The following is a 19,106-nucleotide window of genomic DNA, read 5'->3' as shown; positions in this document are numbered from 1 at the left end:
GAAATACGCCTGCGAAATAGGTAAACCTTACTGCATAAGCCAGTGATCTGTCGACCTGGGATTTAGCGGCAAATGCCTATTTTGCTCCTTAAGAAATAACATGAAAATTTAAAATTATGTTGCCGTTTCAGGATGAGTCCCTTACACTCATAGTTCTATAGTGCCCTAAAATGCCTACATTGTACAGCAGAGGCTGGGTTTTGGAGGATAAAATAAAGCGGCTTAGTCTACCGCGGAAGCATCCAGGTTTCAGTGCTGAAAATTGTGTATCAGGTAATGGATGATGTATGTAGTGAAATTGAACTGAATAGTGTAAGTAAATTTTCCTATGTCCCTTAACATCTGTGAGTAAGTTATGAAGATTGTTTTTATCTGCTATCAAAATAATGTTTACAGACAAAAGACTGTGGAAAATTTGGAGAAGAATATCGTTATCAACTGTATAGCAAACTACGAATGAAAGTGCGGTAGGAATGTTCCTCACAAATAAACAAACACTTACTCTACTCTGTAATTGTGATCAGTGATTTTAGTATTAAGGTTTTCGTTCAGTACTGATTACAACTTTTCATATAATTGTTAAGTGTTTTTGATAAATCAAGGTGCAAACCTTTGAAGTGGGTTATCAATAATCATCCTGTGACCCGCACAAAATTTTCGAGTCAAGTCCAATGCATGTCCTCCCTTTTCGATAATGATACCCACTTTTCATTTCCCAACAAAAATCTATTCAAACGTATTAAGCGATAACATTTCACACTACGTGTTAATTCAGTGATAAAACATTATTTGTAACTTGTTTCGCAGGCAGCAAATGCTTTTTAGTGTAGGTATTCTTGAAGCTTCCTTCCCCCAGTGATGACATTTTCGTCTTCTGAACCATAATCCAGTGTACATGAGCTTTATGTAGCCCTCAATTCCGTAAACAAAACATTACTTAAGGGTTTATAGAGGAGAAGAGGAGAGTAGGTCCTTCCTTCACACAATGAATATCACAACGGTTACGGGTAGCAAAAGGAAGTGACAATCGAATAAGTATCATTGCCAACTCACAAACATTGAAACGTGGAGGGTTGATCAGAAATGCTGAAAAGGATTAAGCATCTTTCCTTCTTTCTTTTTTTTCTCGTAGAAAATGATTTTTTCGTGATAATGTCGCTTTTCCGTAATCATTTTCCCTTTGAATGCCGTAAGCGTGAGGTGAAATCCGTAACAGTTGGCGCTTCCGTATTTTTTAAATTCTGTCCTAATTTTGTAGTTATTTCTGTTAAAAATAGGTATACTACGTTTCTTAAAGTAAAAAACAAATCACTTTGCAGTTTAAGTGTATATTGTAATATTCAGTCTATTTTCTGTCTAGTTCCACATTTTAAGGCATGTTTTAAGTGCCTATTTTCTCTTTTGAAAGCCTTGCCTGAAACTAATTTTCAGAACCTAAAATTTCAGGTCCAGTGATCTATTTTTAAACAAAGTCAGAGAAGAAGAATTTCGGAACTACTGTACTTCGTAATGACGGGAACTGGAGGGTAAAACTGCGATGTTTTCCACGTGTGGCGCTAAGTAGGTTGCAGAAAATAGAGCGTGTGTTCCACACAACAATAGCTGAGTGCAGCCTTGAAAGACAGACAAGTGAAAGCGATGGATGCTGCTGATATTATTATGTATGGTCTATTCATAACGGCGGCAAAACAAGCTGCCACAAGACGTGACAGGTTCTCTCTTTCTCTCTCTCCTATGAATGGCTATATAATTATCGGGAACTTCCAGTGAAAGTCTTATTAAAGTTCACTTTCCTACACAGCTTAGCACTCCAGGTTATCTCAGAGCAATATTGATGGTGGGCTTCTTACCAAGGAGACCGGAGTTTGATTCCCGGCCAGGACAGATCTCTCTCACCCGGTGGCCATGACGGTTTATAGACCGACAGCGTGGTCAGCTGCTTCCAGTCCCGTTGGTAGCCATAGCCAATTATTATTATTATTATTATTATTATTATTATTATTATTATTATTATTATTAAGGTTAGTAGGTAACATGCATGCCTTCCAAGAGTTTCCTCTCTTTGGTCAACATCTTTAAGTGGCAAACTTTGCAACATCTTTGTAACGCTACTATTTTGTCGGAAATCACACAGAACAAATTGGGCTGCTATTCTATGGATTACCGAGCTCGATAGCTGCAGTCGCTTATGTGCGGCCAGTATCCAGTATTCGGGAGATAGTGGGTTCGAACCCCACTGTCGACAGCCCTGAAAATGGTTTTCCGTAGTTTCCCATTTTCACACCAGGCAAATGCTGGGGCTGTACCTTAATTAAGGCCACGGCCGCTTCCTTCCCACTCCTAGCCCTTTCCTGTCCCATCGTCGCCATAAGACCTATCTGTGTCAGTGCGACGTAAAGCAACTAGCAAAAAAAAAAACCTATGGATTTTTTCCAGTTCTATGGGACTACACTGGAACCATACTCTAGTTGGGGTCTTACCACAGATGTATATGCCCTCTCCTTTACATCCTTACTACAAACCCTTAGTACCATGTGCAGAGTTCTGTACACTTTATTTACAAACCCATTTATGTGATTACCCCAATGAAGATCTTTCCTTGTATTAACATCCAGGTACTTACAATGATCCCCGAAAGGAACTTTCGCCCCATGAAGGCAGTAATTAAAATAGAGGATTTTTTCCTATTCGTGAAACTCACAACTTGACTTAAAACCCCGTTTATCATCATCATACAATTGCCATTGGTCTTAAAGTTTCAATCAAGGTGTGGGTCTCATCTGTTATTTTGAAAACTTTGTTGTTTGTGACTGATTCCAAGGTGGACGCCAGCATAACGTCTCACATGCCTTGAGTTTCACTACTTCCGCAGAGTCCATGCATAATATATACACATTATTAAATGTTCTTCCGGATAATCGGAACAGAACACAGCCCCAGTTACTTCAGATTACCATGGTTGTATTGTACCTCAAACAATATGCTGAACACTTTCTCCGGAGTCGGATGTTAGAAATAAATTTCAACTGTCAAAAAACTTTCCATGACCACGAAAATTATAGTTCATCGCTTAGGAAGAGAAGTCTCCCATTTGCCGCTTTACCTTAGAGTACTTTTTTGTTTTGCTGCTGAGCCAAAGTAAACAGCGAAAATTGTGCCCTTCCGGGAGAATACAGTAGCTAGTCCATTAGACGTACAGATAATGGATAAAGTGACGTTACCTAGCAACAACCTTGGGCGCGCTAAGTGATGTCGATGTCAAGGAGGAAGATTTAATTATAGATTTATTCTAACTAGCGAAGCTAGAGATGTTTATCCATTTCTTACACTTAAACAATGAATATCTAAATAACATAAAAACTGGAACAATCTCCCATTCTACCGCGCTATCTGATTGTACATAAAATATTTAATATGCAGAATAAATGAACATTCTCCTTCATAAACACAATAATAAAGTAATACGTAGAAGAAATTAATAATACTAATAATAAGAAGCAGGCCCCTAGATCTCTTTGGAGAAAAGCAATCCATAACTACCGTCAAACCAGCACCAAGAGAGCTAAAAGTAAACCAGGGGGGGGGGGGGCAATCAAACGGACAGATAAGTTTAAATATCTTTGCGAGTGGATAGAACCAAACATCTCTGAAAAAGAACGCATGAATAAAATGGAAATGGCTTATCAACTCGAAAGACGTTTACAACTATAAGTCCACATCCTTGAACGCAAAACTCAGACATTATTGCACTGTTATAAGATCAGAGGCTTTGTATTTAGTGGAATGCCTTGCTATGAACAAGAAAGGTCTGATAGAAAAACCGGAAATTAAAAAAGGAAAGATCTTAAGGAAATTTCTTGACCCAATTAAGGACAAAGGTGAACAGAGACGTCGGTATAAACATGAGCTGTTCACTCATGTCCAGAAGATATCTGATGTCATGCGATCAATCAAACAATCACTATTGATCTGCATTTAGGGCAGTCGCCCACGTGGCAGATTCCCTATCAGTTTTCCTAGCCTTGTCTTAAATTATTGCAAAGAAATTGGAAATGTATTGAACATCTCCCTTGGTAAGTTATTGCAATCCGTAACTCCCCTTCCTATAAACGAATATTTACCCCAATTTGTCCTCTTGAATTCCAACTTTGTCTTCATATTGTTATCTTTTACTTTTAAAGACACCACTCAAACTTATTCGTCTACTGATGTCCTCCCACGCCATCTCTCCACTGACAGCTCGGAAACATACCACTTAGTCGAGCAGCTCGTCTCCTTTCTGCTAAGTCCTCCCAGTCTAAACTCTTGCAACATTTATGTAATGCTACTCTTTTGTCGGAAATCACTCAGAACAAATCGAGCTTCTTTTCTTTCGATTTTTTTGAATCAAGTAATCCTGGTGAGGGTCCCATACAATGGAACTATACTCTAGCTGGGGTCTTACCAGAGACAAATATGCACTCTCCTTTACATCCTTACTACAACCCCTAAATAACCTCATAGCCATGTGCAGAGATCTGTACCCTTTATTTACAATCATATTTATGTGATTTCCTTATATTAAGACCTAGGTACTTACAATGATCCCCAAAGGGAACTTTCACCCCATCAACGCAGTAATTAAAACTGAGAAGACTTTTCCTATTTGTAAAACTCACAAGCTGACAAGGAAATTGCATTTTATGGTGATTTGCCAAGAATGAAACCCACACGATTATCGAACACGATCTTTATCCATTTTAAAGATAAGAAGATCCAGCAAACTTGGTTCTAGGAGGTGGAAAGGGACCTATAGGAGATGGCAATCACTAGAGATGGGAATTATAGGCACGAATAAGTTAGAATGCAAACGTATTTGAACAAGGCGCAAGTGAAAACTAGCCGCTCTACAGATATGTCGGGGAGTTGCATAAATTTTAGGGGTTCTGATAATTCAGATCGATAATATTTATGCAAATCTCACCGCAGAACCGTCATGCGGGTAACATACACTTGCGCCTTGTTCAAATACATTTGCATTCTAACCTATTCGTGCCTATAATTCCCATCTCTAGCAATCACTTATGAAGATATAAAAGGACGCAACCCACTCAGGAGGGAACGAAGAGACCACCAGGGTTTTCAAGAAAAGCCAAAGTTGAAGACGGGAAAGATGTGAACGGAGGAAAGAAAAGAATAACACCGGCAACAAATGAAGGATCACTGGGCAAAGACCAAAGCCCAGAGAAGAAATAACGTAGTCCTTAGTAGGTCGATGGATAATAATAATAATAATAATAATAATAATGATTATATATATCTCCACTCTTTACGGTCATTTGAGAATATATTGGTATTATAAATTTACTCATTCGGGAGAAGTATTTCAGGTTCCCTATGGGAATCGACATTTATATCAACATACCACTTAGTTGAGCAGCTCGTCTCCTTTCTCCCAAGTCTTCCCAGCCCAAACATTGTAACATTTTTGTAACGCAACTCTTTTATCGGTACCGAGCAAGTTCGCCGTGCGGTTAGAGTCGCGCAGCTGCGAGCTTTCATCCGGGAGATAGTGGGTTCGAATCCCACTGTCGGCAGCCCTAATATGGATTTCCGTGCTTTCCCATTTTCACACCAGGCTGTACCTTAATTAAGGCCACGGTCGCTTCCTCGCCAGTCCTAGGCCTTTCCTCTCCCGTCGTCGCCATAAGACCTATCTGTGTCGATGAGACTTAAAGCACATAAGCTTTTGTCGGAAATCACCCAGAACAAACGAGCTGCTTTTCTTTGGATTTTTTTCCAGTTCATCGTCATCATCCATACTCACTTCGTTGACACTTTCGCTTACTTCTGATCCACTATCTAAAACACTTTTCTAACAGCCTGTGCTTGTCATCCGAATTGAAGGCCAACTAGCTCATGTTGTTTAAATGGAAACCAATTTTTCAAAACTGAACTGTCACACACTAAATTAAGCAAATATAATCGGGAATCGAATCCGCGACCCCCAGGACCAAAGCGCAGCAAGCTAACCATTTAGCCATGAAGCCGGACAAAATATAACAGTGGAAAGGTATGGCAAAGTCGTGTGATTCTGGATTGCATCGTTCAACACCGAAGTTTGCTGTAAGATCTTAATATGCCGGACCGGATGTATGACTTACTAAAATTAGTCCCTCATTTCGAGAACCACTGATATATATTAAGGCCGGTGCCCCGGGAGTCTGCTTCTTGTAGTTTACGCTCTGTTGAGCACGTAGTCTCTGTCACAGCTTTACAACCACGAAGGCTATAAAATGTACACACGTATTTCTTGTATATTTATTCTTAAATATCTCCCGAGACTTCTAATGTTTCACCGTTTCCGCATTCTTCGCCAAGAGTTTTATGTTCCAACGTTTTTAATTATGAAACGGAATTATAATCCAGTTGATGTTACTGTCTTAGAGCTAGATATTTCTCCCTGGATGATGCTGTGAATGCGGTATTGTCTGAAGCGAATGGATGAACTCTGGAATGATAGATGGCATCGTTGTAGTGGCAAGTTGCTGCATATAACTGGACGAGATTAAATCTCCGTGAAAGGGACGTGGTACTGTGTGGACGGAGAGGGATAAGTGGGATTCTTCTTATTCTTATTCTTCAGGGTGTATCAGAACTAAAACGACAAACAAAAATCAGGTCTCTTCTTCTCCTCTCTTCCCGTACGCAATGAATCGATTAAATTTGGTGAAAATGATGCAATATCTCCATTTTTTCTTTACTAAAATTTCAATCTCATTTTTTTCAGAATTTTTCCCAAGCACTTTTCAAGATACAAAATGCTCCTCATGCCACAATTTTCAACCAATTTCTTTGAAACTCTTAGGATATCTTCAGATACAACATAATAATAAACTGTTGTGCAAATTTTACAATATATGCAATAGTTAAGACGCAATTTATTTCAGCATGATCATCATAAAATATAAAAATCGAATTATGCCGATGTGAAACAGTTTTCTTTCCGTGTAATTAAAGTTTGTCAAAACCCACAAATCACTTCTTTTACATCATTATTTCAAAACTGAGATAAAAGTTTCAGCCAGATGTGTTGAGCTTTTTGGCCTGAGGAGCATTTTATAAATATATCGAAAAGTTTTACAAATGTTGTTAAATTTCTAATACCTGAAAAACTTGTTCATAGAAACTTGAAACTTTGTATGTTGCATCATAGATACACAAAATGATCAAAATTCTAAGGTGAAAGGATGAAAATCGTAGATTTTAGGATTTTCACAGATGCATTGCCTTAGGGAGCACGTGCCAAATTGAGGAGCCAATTTCGAACGTAAAATTTTATGCTTCGGGATAGACCAAGTGAGGAAATCATTTCCCATTTCCCTTTAAAAAAATCAAATGATCATAGATATGTTTTTCAATAAGTGAAACTCAAATTCATAACGGCTCACTTATTTGTTTCTAACGAATCGTTTTCTGGAGACATTTATCCCATTTACTGGGTTCTAATAATTGATAAACTTCTTATATTGGATTGTACACAATATTACCATGTTTTTGACAGTAAGTCGCTGGCGCTCTGAGCCCGGTAAATTCTTATACACTTCAGCATATCTTTGCAGCACTCGTAAACGGAGTTCAGTCAAAGTTGCAAAGGTTTCCGCATCTGTACTGTTCTTCAAATTTATGTCGAATTTGTCTTTAGCAAATCCATCAAGGCTCTCCCTAACACTCATCAACTTTTTCCAAGCTTTGAATCACATCAGGCAAATAAATTACTTGTAGCTATGCACTGCAAAGAGCTCGAACTCTAGGTCTTTGTTGTTGGGCCTGCTTCATGGCTTCTGTGTCCGTTGTGTCTATAGTTGGGCCCACTAGAGTTGAAACCTGACGTTTGGCGCCACCGGCGAGAAAAAGTTGACTAACACTGCTCGAAAATGGTCTGTTGCTATGCCAACGATAACAGAGGAGCGACATTTAAAGATGCTATCACCACGTGGGGGGGGGGGGGGTTGGCTTGCTCTCAGTCGCTTTTGTGTTATTGTTCGGAGTAGTACTGCGTTAGCTGTGTTAGTTCTTACTGGTTTATGTAATGATTTAACTGTTTGTTTACTGAATATTATTTTCGCTGTGAGTTAATTTTTTGTAAGTTAATCAGTGGCTAGTTGTACAGTTATATTCTCTATTTAATATGTGCATTTGTTGAGGTTGTTGTCGGTTTAGTGAACATGCAATCTCATATTTATCGGCAATGACGTGTTCTGTCTTAAGCCGCACAGTGAGGTAACTATGACAACGCAGCGTACTTCGTAGTTACTGCTTTCCCCGCTCAGATGTCAGACTTCAACTCTCGTGGGCGCAACTATAGCATACATACGAAGCATTTCATTTTATCAAAATTTTCGTCCAAGAAAATCTGTTGAAGCAGACAAAAAAGGATTCTGTCTAATATTTTTAAAACGCAGATAAAAGTAAAGTGGGGAAGGTGGAAGTGTTGGGAGCATAAAACAGAAGGGAAAATGTGGCAACATACAGTAATCTCTCTCAAAAAAGATGCAAAAACTGCAACAAATTGTGTATATTTCGCTTCATTTCATGTTCCCAAAGTACATACATAACCTATCTGTGTGAGAAAAGCTATATTTTTGGAAAGGTGTTGTATCTTAAACCCTTTCACTAGTTATTAAATAACCTCTGTGGAATATGTAGGAGTGAAACACAAGCTTGTTGCGGCTAGTGGTCATTATTCATTTATGTGGGTTGCAGTATATATTATTAATAGATAAAAAAGCAACCAGGAAAGTAGTGTGCAGCGCACGAGGAAAAATGGAAAGGTGATTCGCGAGGATCAGGGGAACCCCCGACTGCGTTCTTCGGTCCCAGTGAAGGTTAATGCAATACAACAGCAGATTTGTATGCACGATACAGTACAATGTTTCCCTCCTCTTTTACATAGGATTCCCCCCCCCCCCAATGCACCCATAAGCTGCTCATTTGCAAATGATGGTCACAGTAGTCTAGCTAGCTTAGACTGTACTATCTTGTAACAGCCTCCTACCCACAACTTGCTGTTCTAGCACTTGCTGTCAGTTTCTATTTCTTTCGGATTTTTGACATGGAAACATGTTTTCATACCTTTAAAAGTAAACGGCAGCATCAGAACCCTGGCGAATTTTTCTAAAAAAAACATTACGCTGTGTCTGTACGTACATTATGAAAAAATGTACACTTTCTTTGACTGGAAAACCTTTCCATGTCAAGTCAAGACCTTAATGTATACATGTACGAGTATCACGCAAGATGATGATGATGATGATGATGATGATCATTATTGTTGTTTAAAGGGGCCGAACATCTAGGTCATAGGTCTCTAATGGTAGGAAATGAGATGAAATGAAATGACCAATTAAAAGCCCAAAAACATCCACTGACCATAACTCAAAACGTGAGGACGATGGATGGATGGATGGATGGATGGATGGATGGATGGATGGATGGATGGATATGAATATAAAACGACTAGTGGAACGGACCCACAGTGCCTCACATGTACAGAAGCTGGCGTAGAACAATAGTATTACTGACCAAGGGACGGCTTCTAAAGCACAATACTGAATCGATGATACTTGTAGTCGAAAGGGGTCCAAAATCCAAGTCAGCGGCCCCTCACAATGTCACTTATCGCTAGGAAAGTAGAACCACGGTATTTGTCATGTTGCAGTACTAATCAAGAGTAGCGTAGACTCGCGGTATTCCACACATTATGGTACTACTCACAGGTAATGAAATTCGCACGCTGTTTCACACATTGCGGCGTCATTTACAGGCAACGCAAACCTATGGTGTTCATCACATAAGGGTACTAACCACAGGGACTCTTACTATTCCGTGGTGTTCCTCATATAGTGGGTACTAATCATAGGCAAGCGAGAACCATGGGTTCCCTCATCCCATGGTGTCGCTCATATAGTGCTACCAATCACAAACCTATTTGGTACCCAACATAGCGGTACTACGCGCAAATAAAAGCGGCCCGCGTGGTGGTACTAATCACAAGTAGTTTCGATCATCCCTTGGTCGCCTCTTACGACAGGCAGCGGATACCGTAGGTGTATTCTTCCTCTGCGTCCATCACCCACAGGGGGTTGTGTGTTTGGTCCGCGAGAAGTATTTTATTTCCCTCAAGTCCGCCGGCAAGCCGGTTAGGACCCCCCTATCCGCCACCTGGGACGTGCCACGTGGGAGTACCACCTCTCCCCCTGCTACGCCAGCGTAGTAGGTTCGTGGTATCACGTGAGAACCACAGGGTGTAAGTCTATAGAACTTGGCAGATATCTTACATTTGTGTTAACGTAGATGGTCCACAAAGTGGTATTGCAATACTGAAAGGAGGAGGAGGAGGAGAACTAGGAGAGGGGGTAGTGGCGGAGATAAGGACCCCGCACACCCCGTGGGGCGGGGGCATGGCTTGTGAGGGGCTCGTGACTTGTTTCTTAATTCAGTAGCTGAAGAGTGATTTTACATATTGTGAAAGTTACAGCACACAACACAGTATTATTTGTATTACAGAGGGTTATTCCAAAGATAGGTGGTCGTAGTGCAGAGCTTCTTTCATCAGTAGGAGTACGGTAAATATTTCTGAAGGAGTATGAGTCTCCCAACCTGTTCCAATAATAACCATCCTTTGCTGCCACTCACAACAATCAACAAGGCTTTTGAAGTAATTAGCCAGTTCTGAGAACCCAGTAGTCAGCGAAGATGCGATAACAAAGACATCCTCCTGATAAAACTCTAAATATTGAAGTTTTGGAGCCAGTAACTACGTAGGCCTACGATGGACGGTTGAATTGTAAATTATTTGGTTCTAGGAACGAGATTATTTCTTAATATTATGACGGTCAGCGTATTTTATTACTTTAATTGGAATATGCATTCCTCTTATGGGTGTGTTTGTACCATGTAAGTGCATTATTTTAATTTCTTACGGATTTGAAAACTAAATTGTGCAAATTATTATCGCGGTTGCTGTTCATTGTAATAATATATAACCTTGTACTACGAAATAAACTTGTAACTTTCCTTATCAGGAAACAAGGTGCCCACTTCCAGTTATTGCGGAGGGGGCGGGGGGCACCGAGCTTTTTTTTTTTTTTTTTTTTGCTAGTTGCTTTACGTCGCACTGACACAAACAGGTCTTACGGCGACGATGGGACAGGAAAGGGCTAGGAATGGGAAGGAAGCGACCGTTGCCTTAATAAAGGTACAGCCCCAGCATGTGCCTGGTGTGAAAATGGGAAACCACGGAAAACCATTTTCAGGGCTGCCGACAGTGGGGTTCGAACCTACTATCTCCCGAATACTGGATACTGGCCGCACTTAAGCGACTGCAGCTATCGAGCTCGGTGCCGAGCTTTTTAGCGCTGTTACTGAGAGGGGGGGTTGTTAAAATGGCCAGTTCAGCTTCTTAGGTGAATGGTTAGCGTAGAGTTCAAGTTCAGAGGGCCCCAAGTTCGATTCTCGATTGGTTTCGGGGTTTTAGTCCCATCTGGTTACTTTCTCTAGATCGACAACAGTGTATTGTGTTTCTCTCATTTGCACACAACACTTCATAATGCCAACAAGAAATAGGGTGTAGTGAACATATTTCTCCACAAGAGGTGCACATCTCTTACAATCAGAAGGAAAATATTGATGAAGTGGGTGCGATGCAGTATTTCGAATCAGTTTAGACGTAACTCAGGAGCCAATTTCGAACGTGAAATTTTATACTCCGGAATAGACCAGGTGAGGAAATCGTTTCCCACTTCCCTTTGAAAAAATCAAATGATCATAAATATGTTTTTCAATAAATAAACTCAAATTCATAACGGTACACTTATTTGTTTCTAACGCATTGTTTTCTACAGACATTTGTATGGAATTCGGAGTCGATAAGGGTTAGGACTCAGTGCAACGAAAGGGGGAAGCTGAGTCAGGTCCTGTGAAACTACCACGAATGAAATAACTAATTTCCTGGAGTATGATGAGATGAGCCCTCTTTCATAAAAGAACCTTCTGTATGTCATGACTATACCTCAGATTTGTTGGTGGTAATAGGTTAGAATGCAAAGTAATTTGGTTTGTAGGAAGTGTCATGCAACCCGTTGTACCATAATGCAGGAAGAGTAGCATAAATTCAAGGAGTTCTATAGGCTGTACTCCTAATATCTATGCAGATCTCATAGCATAACCGTTGTACAGTGTAGGGTATACTTGTTACTGGCTTAAGTAAGTTTGCATTCTAACCTATCAGCACCTAATAATCCGGACTAGTCATGACCATCCATCAGTACTTCACATCACAGCCTGCAGGATGATATCGACCATCTTTAACGTCCCTCTTTGATTGCAGCACTATCTAATCCTGATCTGTATATAACCTATTGTTTTTTTCATATTTCTTCTAAATTTGTTTATTATAATATTTCAAAATCTGTTATTAATTTTTCGTGATCTTTTTCTGTTTTGCAATATATATTATTGTACTCTATTTTGTAATGTCTGTTGTAATTGGAGTGCAACTTTGTTACACACATGTGTAATAAATAAATAAATAAATAAATAAATAAATAAATAAATAAATAAATAAATAAATAAATAAATAAATAAATTTTATTTACGGTGACTAAAATTATACATTTTTCATGCGCCATGTAAAGTCATATTTTGGCTTTTAAAAACTCTTTTGTCACTTCCCGGTAATATTTCATATTGCGGTCATATCTGTGGCTTGGTTCTAAAAGGGCCAATGTCATTTTTAAAATCGAAATTGAGATGTTAACTGATACAAACTCGTTTTATCCTGGCTCGCAACATGCTAAAAGGGCCAGTGTCTCTGTTAAGTACTAAACGAACAGTTAACGTTTAATTAAATAAGCCCTTGCCAATAATGTTAGATTACCAACAAAGATTAGAGACATGACAATCGTTAAAGAATACGATAGAAAAAATTAGCATTTAATCAGGTGACTTCCACAAAGAAAGTATAATTTAAAGTTAGTTGTTGAAAAAAAAAATAGTTTGAAAACTGTAAGCAAAACTTCAAATGCTCATAGCTCAAAAACAGGTTTTTTGACATTGGCCCTTTTAGAACCAAGCCAGAGATATTTCCCGGCGAATTTTCGTATTTTTGTGATATTTTTATTTTTTTAATTCCATTTTCGCATACCTACTTGCAGTCGTCTCAAAGGCGTAATTTTCACATCTTCTAATTGTCTACAATTTCTTAAAATTATCCTGCTTAGAAATATCTATATTTATGTGAAAAATAGGAGAATAAGCTGTACAGAGAGGTAGGTGTAAAACGACAGAATATTGACCCCCCCCCCACCTCCCCTATTGAACTCTTAATGATTTGACGTAACTTATTTCAAATATGCCCCAATAACATCCTGCGATGTTGAGCGATCTTTTCCCCAGCGTAAGAACCACGAAAATTTCTCACTTCCTCATACAACAGTCAAAACCCTCATTCAATCAAATACCTACTTCCTAATACAGCCAATAACCTCAATGAAAATGAAGCACGCACAACCTGGAAACATTTCAGACGCCGAGGCGGAAACTTAGTAAAAGCTGCAATTTCAAATGCTGTCATTTCTACATTTAAAGTATTACAAACATCCGATACACGTGAATATAAATATATTCTAGTAAACAAACCAGCGACATGGCCCGGTTACAATAAAAAACACCGGGCGTGGTTAAGGTTTGGATGGGCGACCACCCGGCCCTTGCCCTTGCCGCTGGCTCAAAGCAATTTAGAAATTTTATTTAACATCTAGACATGGTCAAAAACGGTCGCGAACGTTATCTTAATCCCATTTTCACTTTACCGTAATTACAATACAGATATAACTCACCTACTTAATAATAATAATAATAATAATAATAATAATAATAATAACAATAACAATAACAATAACAATAATAATAATAATAATAATAATAACATACATAATCATTATAGACTGTTATGCCTTTCATCGTTCAGTCTGCAAGCCTCTGAGAATTTACTAAACGTCGCCACAATCCTCGATTTGCAACTAGTGTTGTGACCTCATTTAGTTCTATACCTCTTATCTTTAAATCGTTAGAAACCGAGTCTAACCATCGTCGTCTTGGCCTCCCTCTACTTCTCTTACCCTCCATAACAGAGTCCATTATTCTCCTAGGTAACCTATCCTCCTCCATTCGCCTCACATGACCCCACCACCGAAGCCGGTTTATGCGTACAGCTTCATCCATCGAGTTCATTCCTAAATTAGCCTTTATCTCCTCATTCCGAGTACCCTCCTGCCATTGTTCCCACCTGTTTGTACCAGCAATCATTCTCGCTACTTTCATGTCTGTTACTTCTAACTTATGAATAAGATATCCTGAGTCCACCCAGCTTTCGCTCCCGTAAAGCAAAGTTGGTCTGAAAACAGACCGATGTAAAGATAGTTTCGTCTGGGAGCTGACTTCCTTCTTACAGAATACTGCTGATCGCAACTGCGAGCTCACTGCATTTGCTTTACTACACCTTGATTCAATCTCACTTACTATATTACCATCCTGGGAGAACACACAACCTAAATACTTGAAATTATCGACCTGTTCTACCTTATCACCAATCTAACATTCGATTCTGTTGAATTTCTTACCTACTGACATCAGTTTAGTCTTCGAGAGGCTAATTTTCATACCATCCTCATTGCACCTACTTTCAAGTTCCAAGATGTTAGACTGCAGACTTTCGGCACAGTCTGCCATTAAGACCAAGTCGTCAGCATAGGCCAGGCTGCTTATTACATTTCCACCTAACTGAATCCCTCCCTGCCATTTTATACCTTTCAGCAGATGATCCATGTAAACTACAAACAGCAAAGGTGAAATATTGTCTATAATAATAATAATAATAATAATAATAATAATAATAATAATAATAATAATAATAATAATATCACAGCTCTAAAATGTATTATTCTTATACTTATTTTCTACAACAGGCCAGGTGAGAAGCACAACAACGCGCACCGGTAATGGCACCACACTAGGCGCCCCCTCGGGGGTGTCAAAACTGAACATATGGGATCTTTTCCCCCGTTACAAGCCAATGCTGTGTGTAAATAGAAGGTCGTTCCTATTTGAAAACTTCAAATGTATGTAATTTGCTATTGTAATTCTTTCTGATCTCACATCAAAATGTGGCATTCATTTGATTCTGTTCAGAGTCGAGCGTTACCTCTAGACTGAGTAATTAAATAAATTCAAAATACCGCATAATAAAAATTAATATTTTTTCTTAGGCCTAGTTATTATTATTGAATGTGTTAGATTTTAAAAGTAAAATTTTCAATATCATGTTAATTTAAACAACGGCCAAATTTTGAAGTTTTCGAAAATGTTACCCAAAAAAATTTTGAAGTCTTATTTATTGTCATGTTTTAATACCTTTGTAGGTCATAAACATCCGGGTCCTAATAATATGTCTCTCAGTCATGGCCATCCATCAATATTTCACATCAGAGCCTGCACCGTTGCTAAGTAACATCGCTTCACACATTTTGTATTGCTAATTTCATATCGGAAATTTTCAGATGACGCCCACCCGAAAGAGATTTATGTCTAAAGAAAAGCGACAGAGCAAGGAAGCAGAAGATGGACTGCAGTCAAACGTGTTACATGATGGGTCGCCAAATTTCATCACTAAAGACGGAGTTAATGATGATGATTTCTGATTAAATCCATTCTGGGCAATAACGAACGACATACCATTTAGAATACCTCCGCATTCTCTACAAATACTGGAAAATTAGACTGCTAATGACTTCGTTATGAAACGCTCAGTATTAGTAAGGAACTATCAAGATCGGGCAAGTTGGCCGTGCGGTTAGGAGCGCACAGCTGTGAGCTTGCATCCGGGAGATAGTGGATTCGAATAGCACTGTCGGCAGCCCTGAAGATTGTTTTCCGTGGTTTCCCATTTCACACCAGCCAAATGCTGGGGCTGTACCTTAATTAAGGCCACGGCTGCTTCCTTCAAACTCCTAGGCCTTTCCTATCCCAAAAAAAGAACTCTTCAAGACTCGTAGAATATATAAGTTTCTCTAGGAATTTGCTCCTCGTTCGCTTACAGACAAACGTAGGTCGTGACTTTGTTGAAGAATCTCACGACTGTACATTCAGAGGTCCGAATTAAGGACAAGCTCACGTACATGGCATTCGTAGATCTAGAAAATGCTTTCGATAGCGCTGATTGGACCAAGCTATTTGAGATTCTGAAGGTGGTGAGGATCAGATACCGAGAAAGATTAATTGTGTAGAACAAGGCCTCTCAAACGCTCAAAATCTCACGCGTGCATATCCAGGCGCAGAGACTCCGTGCACTGTGCATCGGTCCGACGCGACTCAACTCGGCTTGACTCGGATGGTGTAGTGCGCTGAGAGCGACAAAGCGTCCGGTGATAGACGGCTTGTTTATCAGTGAAATAGATAAGCGCAAGACAACAACATAATAATGGAGCAACCTGTTTCAAAGAAAGCAGAGACTTCCGAAAGTCCATTTCAATCGAACTGGGAACTTTCGTATTTCTTTGTCAGTCGTGACGATAAAGCCAAATGCTTAATCCGTGGGACAATAATTATGTGATAAGTTAATCAAAAAGATCTATTTTCCAATACAAAGGCTTTGCTCAAATTCTACGAGGATTTGTCGAAGAAAGATTTTCCTAAGCTGCATCGAGAAGCAGCTAAGATTATTTCTATGTTTGGTTCCACATGTATATGTGAAAGGTATTTTTTTCCTGCTTTGACTTGTACGAAAAGTAGATTGCGTGCGAGTAGGCCTATTTGTGATTGTAATTTAAAGAAGACTCAAATTGCTGTCAGCCGGTCCCATGTTCCAGGCATAACTGGTATCATTGCGAAGATAAAGGAAAAGAAGAACTAGAGAAGATAAATTGTCTGCTCAAAACAAAAAGAAAGAAGAGTGTTTTAACACCGGTAACATTGTTCCATACAACAGTGTCACATGAACATTTCGCAGTAAGGGGAGGATCAGCGGGGAAGGTGGAGAAGGCGAAGACAGGCCGAACGGGTGAGACAGGTGTAGGAGAAGTGGAGTGGGGGTTTGCATTCTTGTCAACCTAGTGAAGTCGTCTCCTGCACCTTGCGCCCGTGCACTGCACAGCGCATGCACCCTGAGAGGCCCTGGTCTAGAATCTGTATAAAATCAGTTTGTAGTGATAAGAATCGAGGGATTTCAAAAGAAGCAGCAATCCAGAAAAGAGTGAGGCAAGGCTGCAGATCCCCACTCCTTTTTAATGTATATATAGAACAGCCGGAAAAGGAAATCAAAGAGGAATTTTGGAAAAAGAATCACAATCCAAGGAGAGGAAATCAAAACCATGAAATTTGCCGATGATGTTATTTTATCTGAGTCTGCAAAAGATCAGGATAAATTGCTGAATGGTATGGACAGAGTCTTGGAGAAGTAAAACGATGAAAATAAATTATAATAAATAATAATAATAATGTTATTTGCTTTACGTGCCACTAACTACTTTTTAAGGTCTTCGGAGACGCCGAGGTGCCGGAATTTAGTCCCGCAGGAGTTCTTTAACGTGCCAGTAAATCTACCGACACGGGGCTGTCGTATTTGAGCACCTTCAAATACCACCGGACTGAGCCAGGATCGAACCTGCCAAGTTGGGGTTAGAAGGCCAGCGCCTTAACCGTCTGAGCCACTCAGCCCGGTAATAATAAATTAGTCCAAAACAAAGGTAATGGAGTGCAGTCGAACGAAGTCAGGTGATGTAGAAAATATTAGATAATGAAATCAAATCTTAAAAGGAAATACATTAATATTGTTACTTGGATAGTAAAACTAGTGAATATAGCAGAAGTAAGGAGGCTATAAAATGCAGACTAGTACAAGAAAGGAAGGTTTTTCTTAAAAAAAAAATAAATTTGCTCACATAGACCATTGATATAGGAATTAGAAAGATGTTTTTGAAGAATAGTATGGAAGCGAAACATGGATAATAACTAGCTCAGAAAGAAAGATAATAGAAGCTTTAGAAATATGGTGTTACAGAAGAATGCCGAAGGTGAGCTTGATATATCGAATACTGAATTGAATTGGTGAGAGAAGAAGGAAATAGGGCACATCTTAGAACACCCAGGACTTGTTCAGGTGGTTTTTGAGGGATGTGTAGGCGGTAAGAACGGCAGGGGTAGACAAAGATATGAATATGACAAGCAGATTAGAGGAGATATAAGATATAGTAGTTACGTAGAAATGAACAAATCAGCACAGGATAGGGTGGCATGGAAGCTGTATCCAACCAATTTATGGATTGATGACTCAAACATTTAAGGGCTAGAATAATTTATAAAGGGAAACTATGATTACGATGATGATTAAGCCATTTTCAGGGCTGCCAACAGTGCGATTCGAAACCATCCTCTCCTGTATACAGGTTGGTAGCTATACAAGCCGAACAGCTTAACAAATTCGCTCGGACAGTTTCGCGGTATGACGGAGGTAAGGATGCGTACTGGAAGGCGAAGTGTAGCGAATATCCACATGACAACAGATAAGAATGAGAACCCAATTCAGTAACAAAAAATATGATACCTTTAAGATTCCTAAAAAAAAAAAACGTCAACAATTTCTTTAACTCCCGTGAGGGTACGATGGGTAAAAGAGAAATCCAGTTCATGGTCAGGGTAAAATGGAATCCAAGGTTCGGGATGATTTAGTCGTAGTCAGTGTTAATTTCCCAATGCTGAACCCTGGTAAAAACCGTCCCAGTTCAATTTGTGCTCCAATTAATGAGCGAGCGGGCTCAAGGACACGTCCTTCAACTCTATAAAAACGACGACGTGCGGCCTTTGAATATCCTGCCATCTAGCAGTCGTCGTCCACTGACATTCCTCACAATAACATTGAAACTGAACATAATTATCTCTACGCCTCATGTGATATCCGTTAGCTGGGCTTTGCTTTCCAGAACAAATCGCTGTTCATCCTAGGGACATCATAGTCATCAGACCTGAACAATCCAAAGATAAGCAGCCCGATTCCTGACAAAAGAGTAGCG

The sequence above is a fragment of the Anabrus simplex genome, chromosome 14, assembly GCF_040414725.1.
Source record: "Anabrus simplex isolate iqAnaSimp1 chromosome 14, ASM4041472v1, whole genome shotgun sequence".
In the NCBI taxonomy this organism is placed as follows: Eukaryota; Metazoa; Arthropoda; class Insecta; order Orthoptera; family Tettigoniidae; genus Anabrus; species Anabrus simplex.
Note: the sequence above shows the minus strand (reverse complement) of the source record.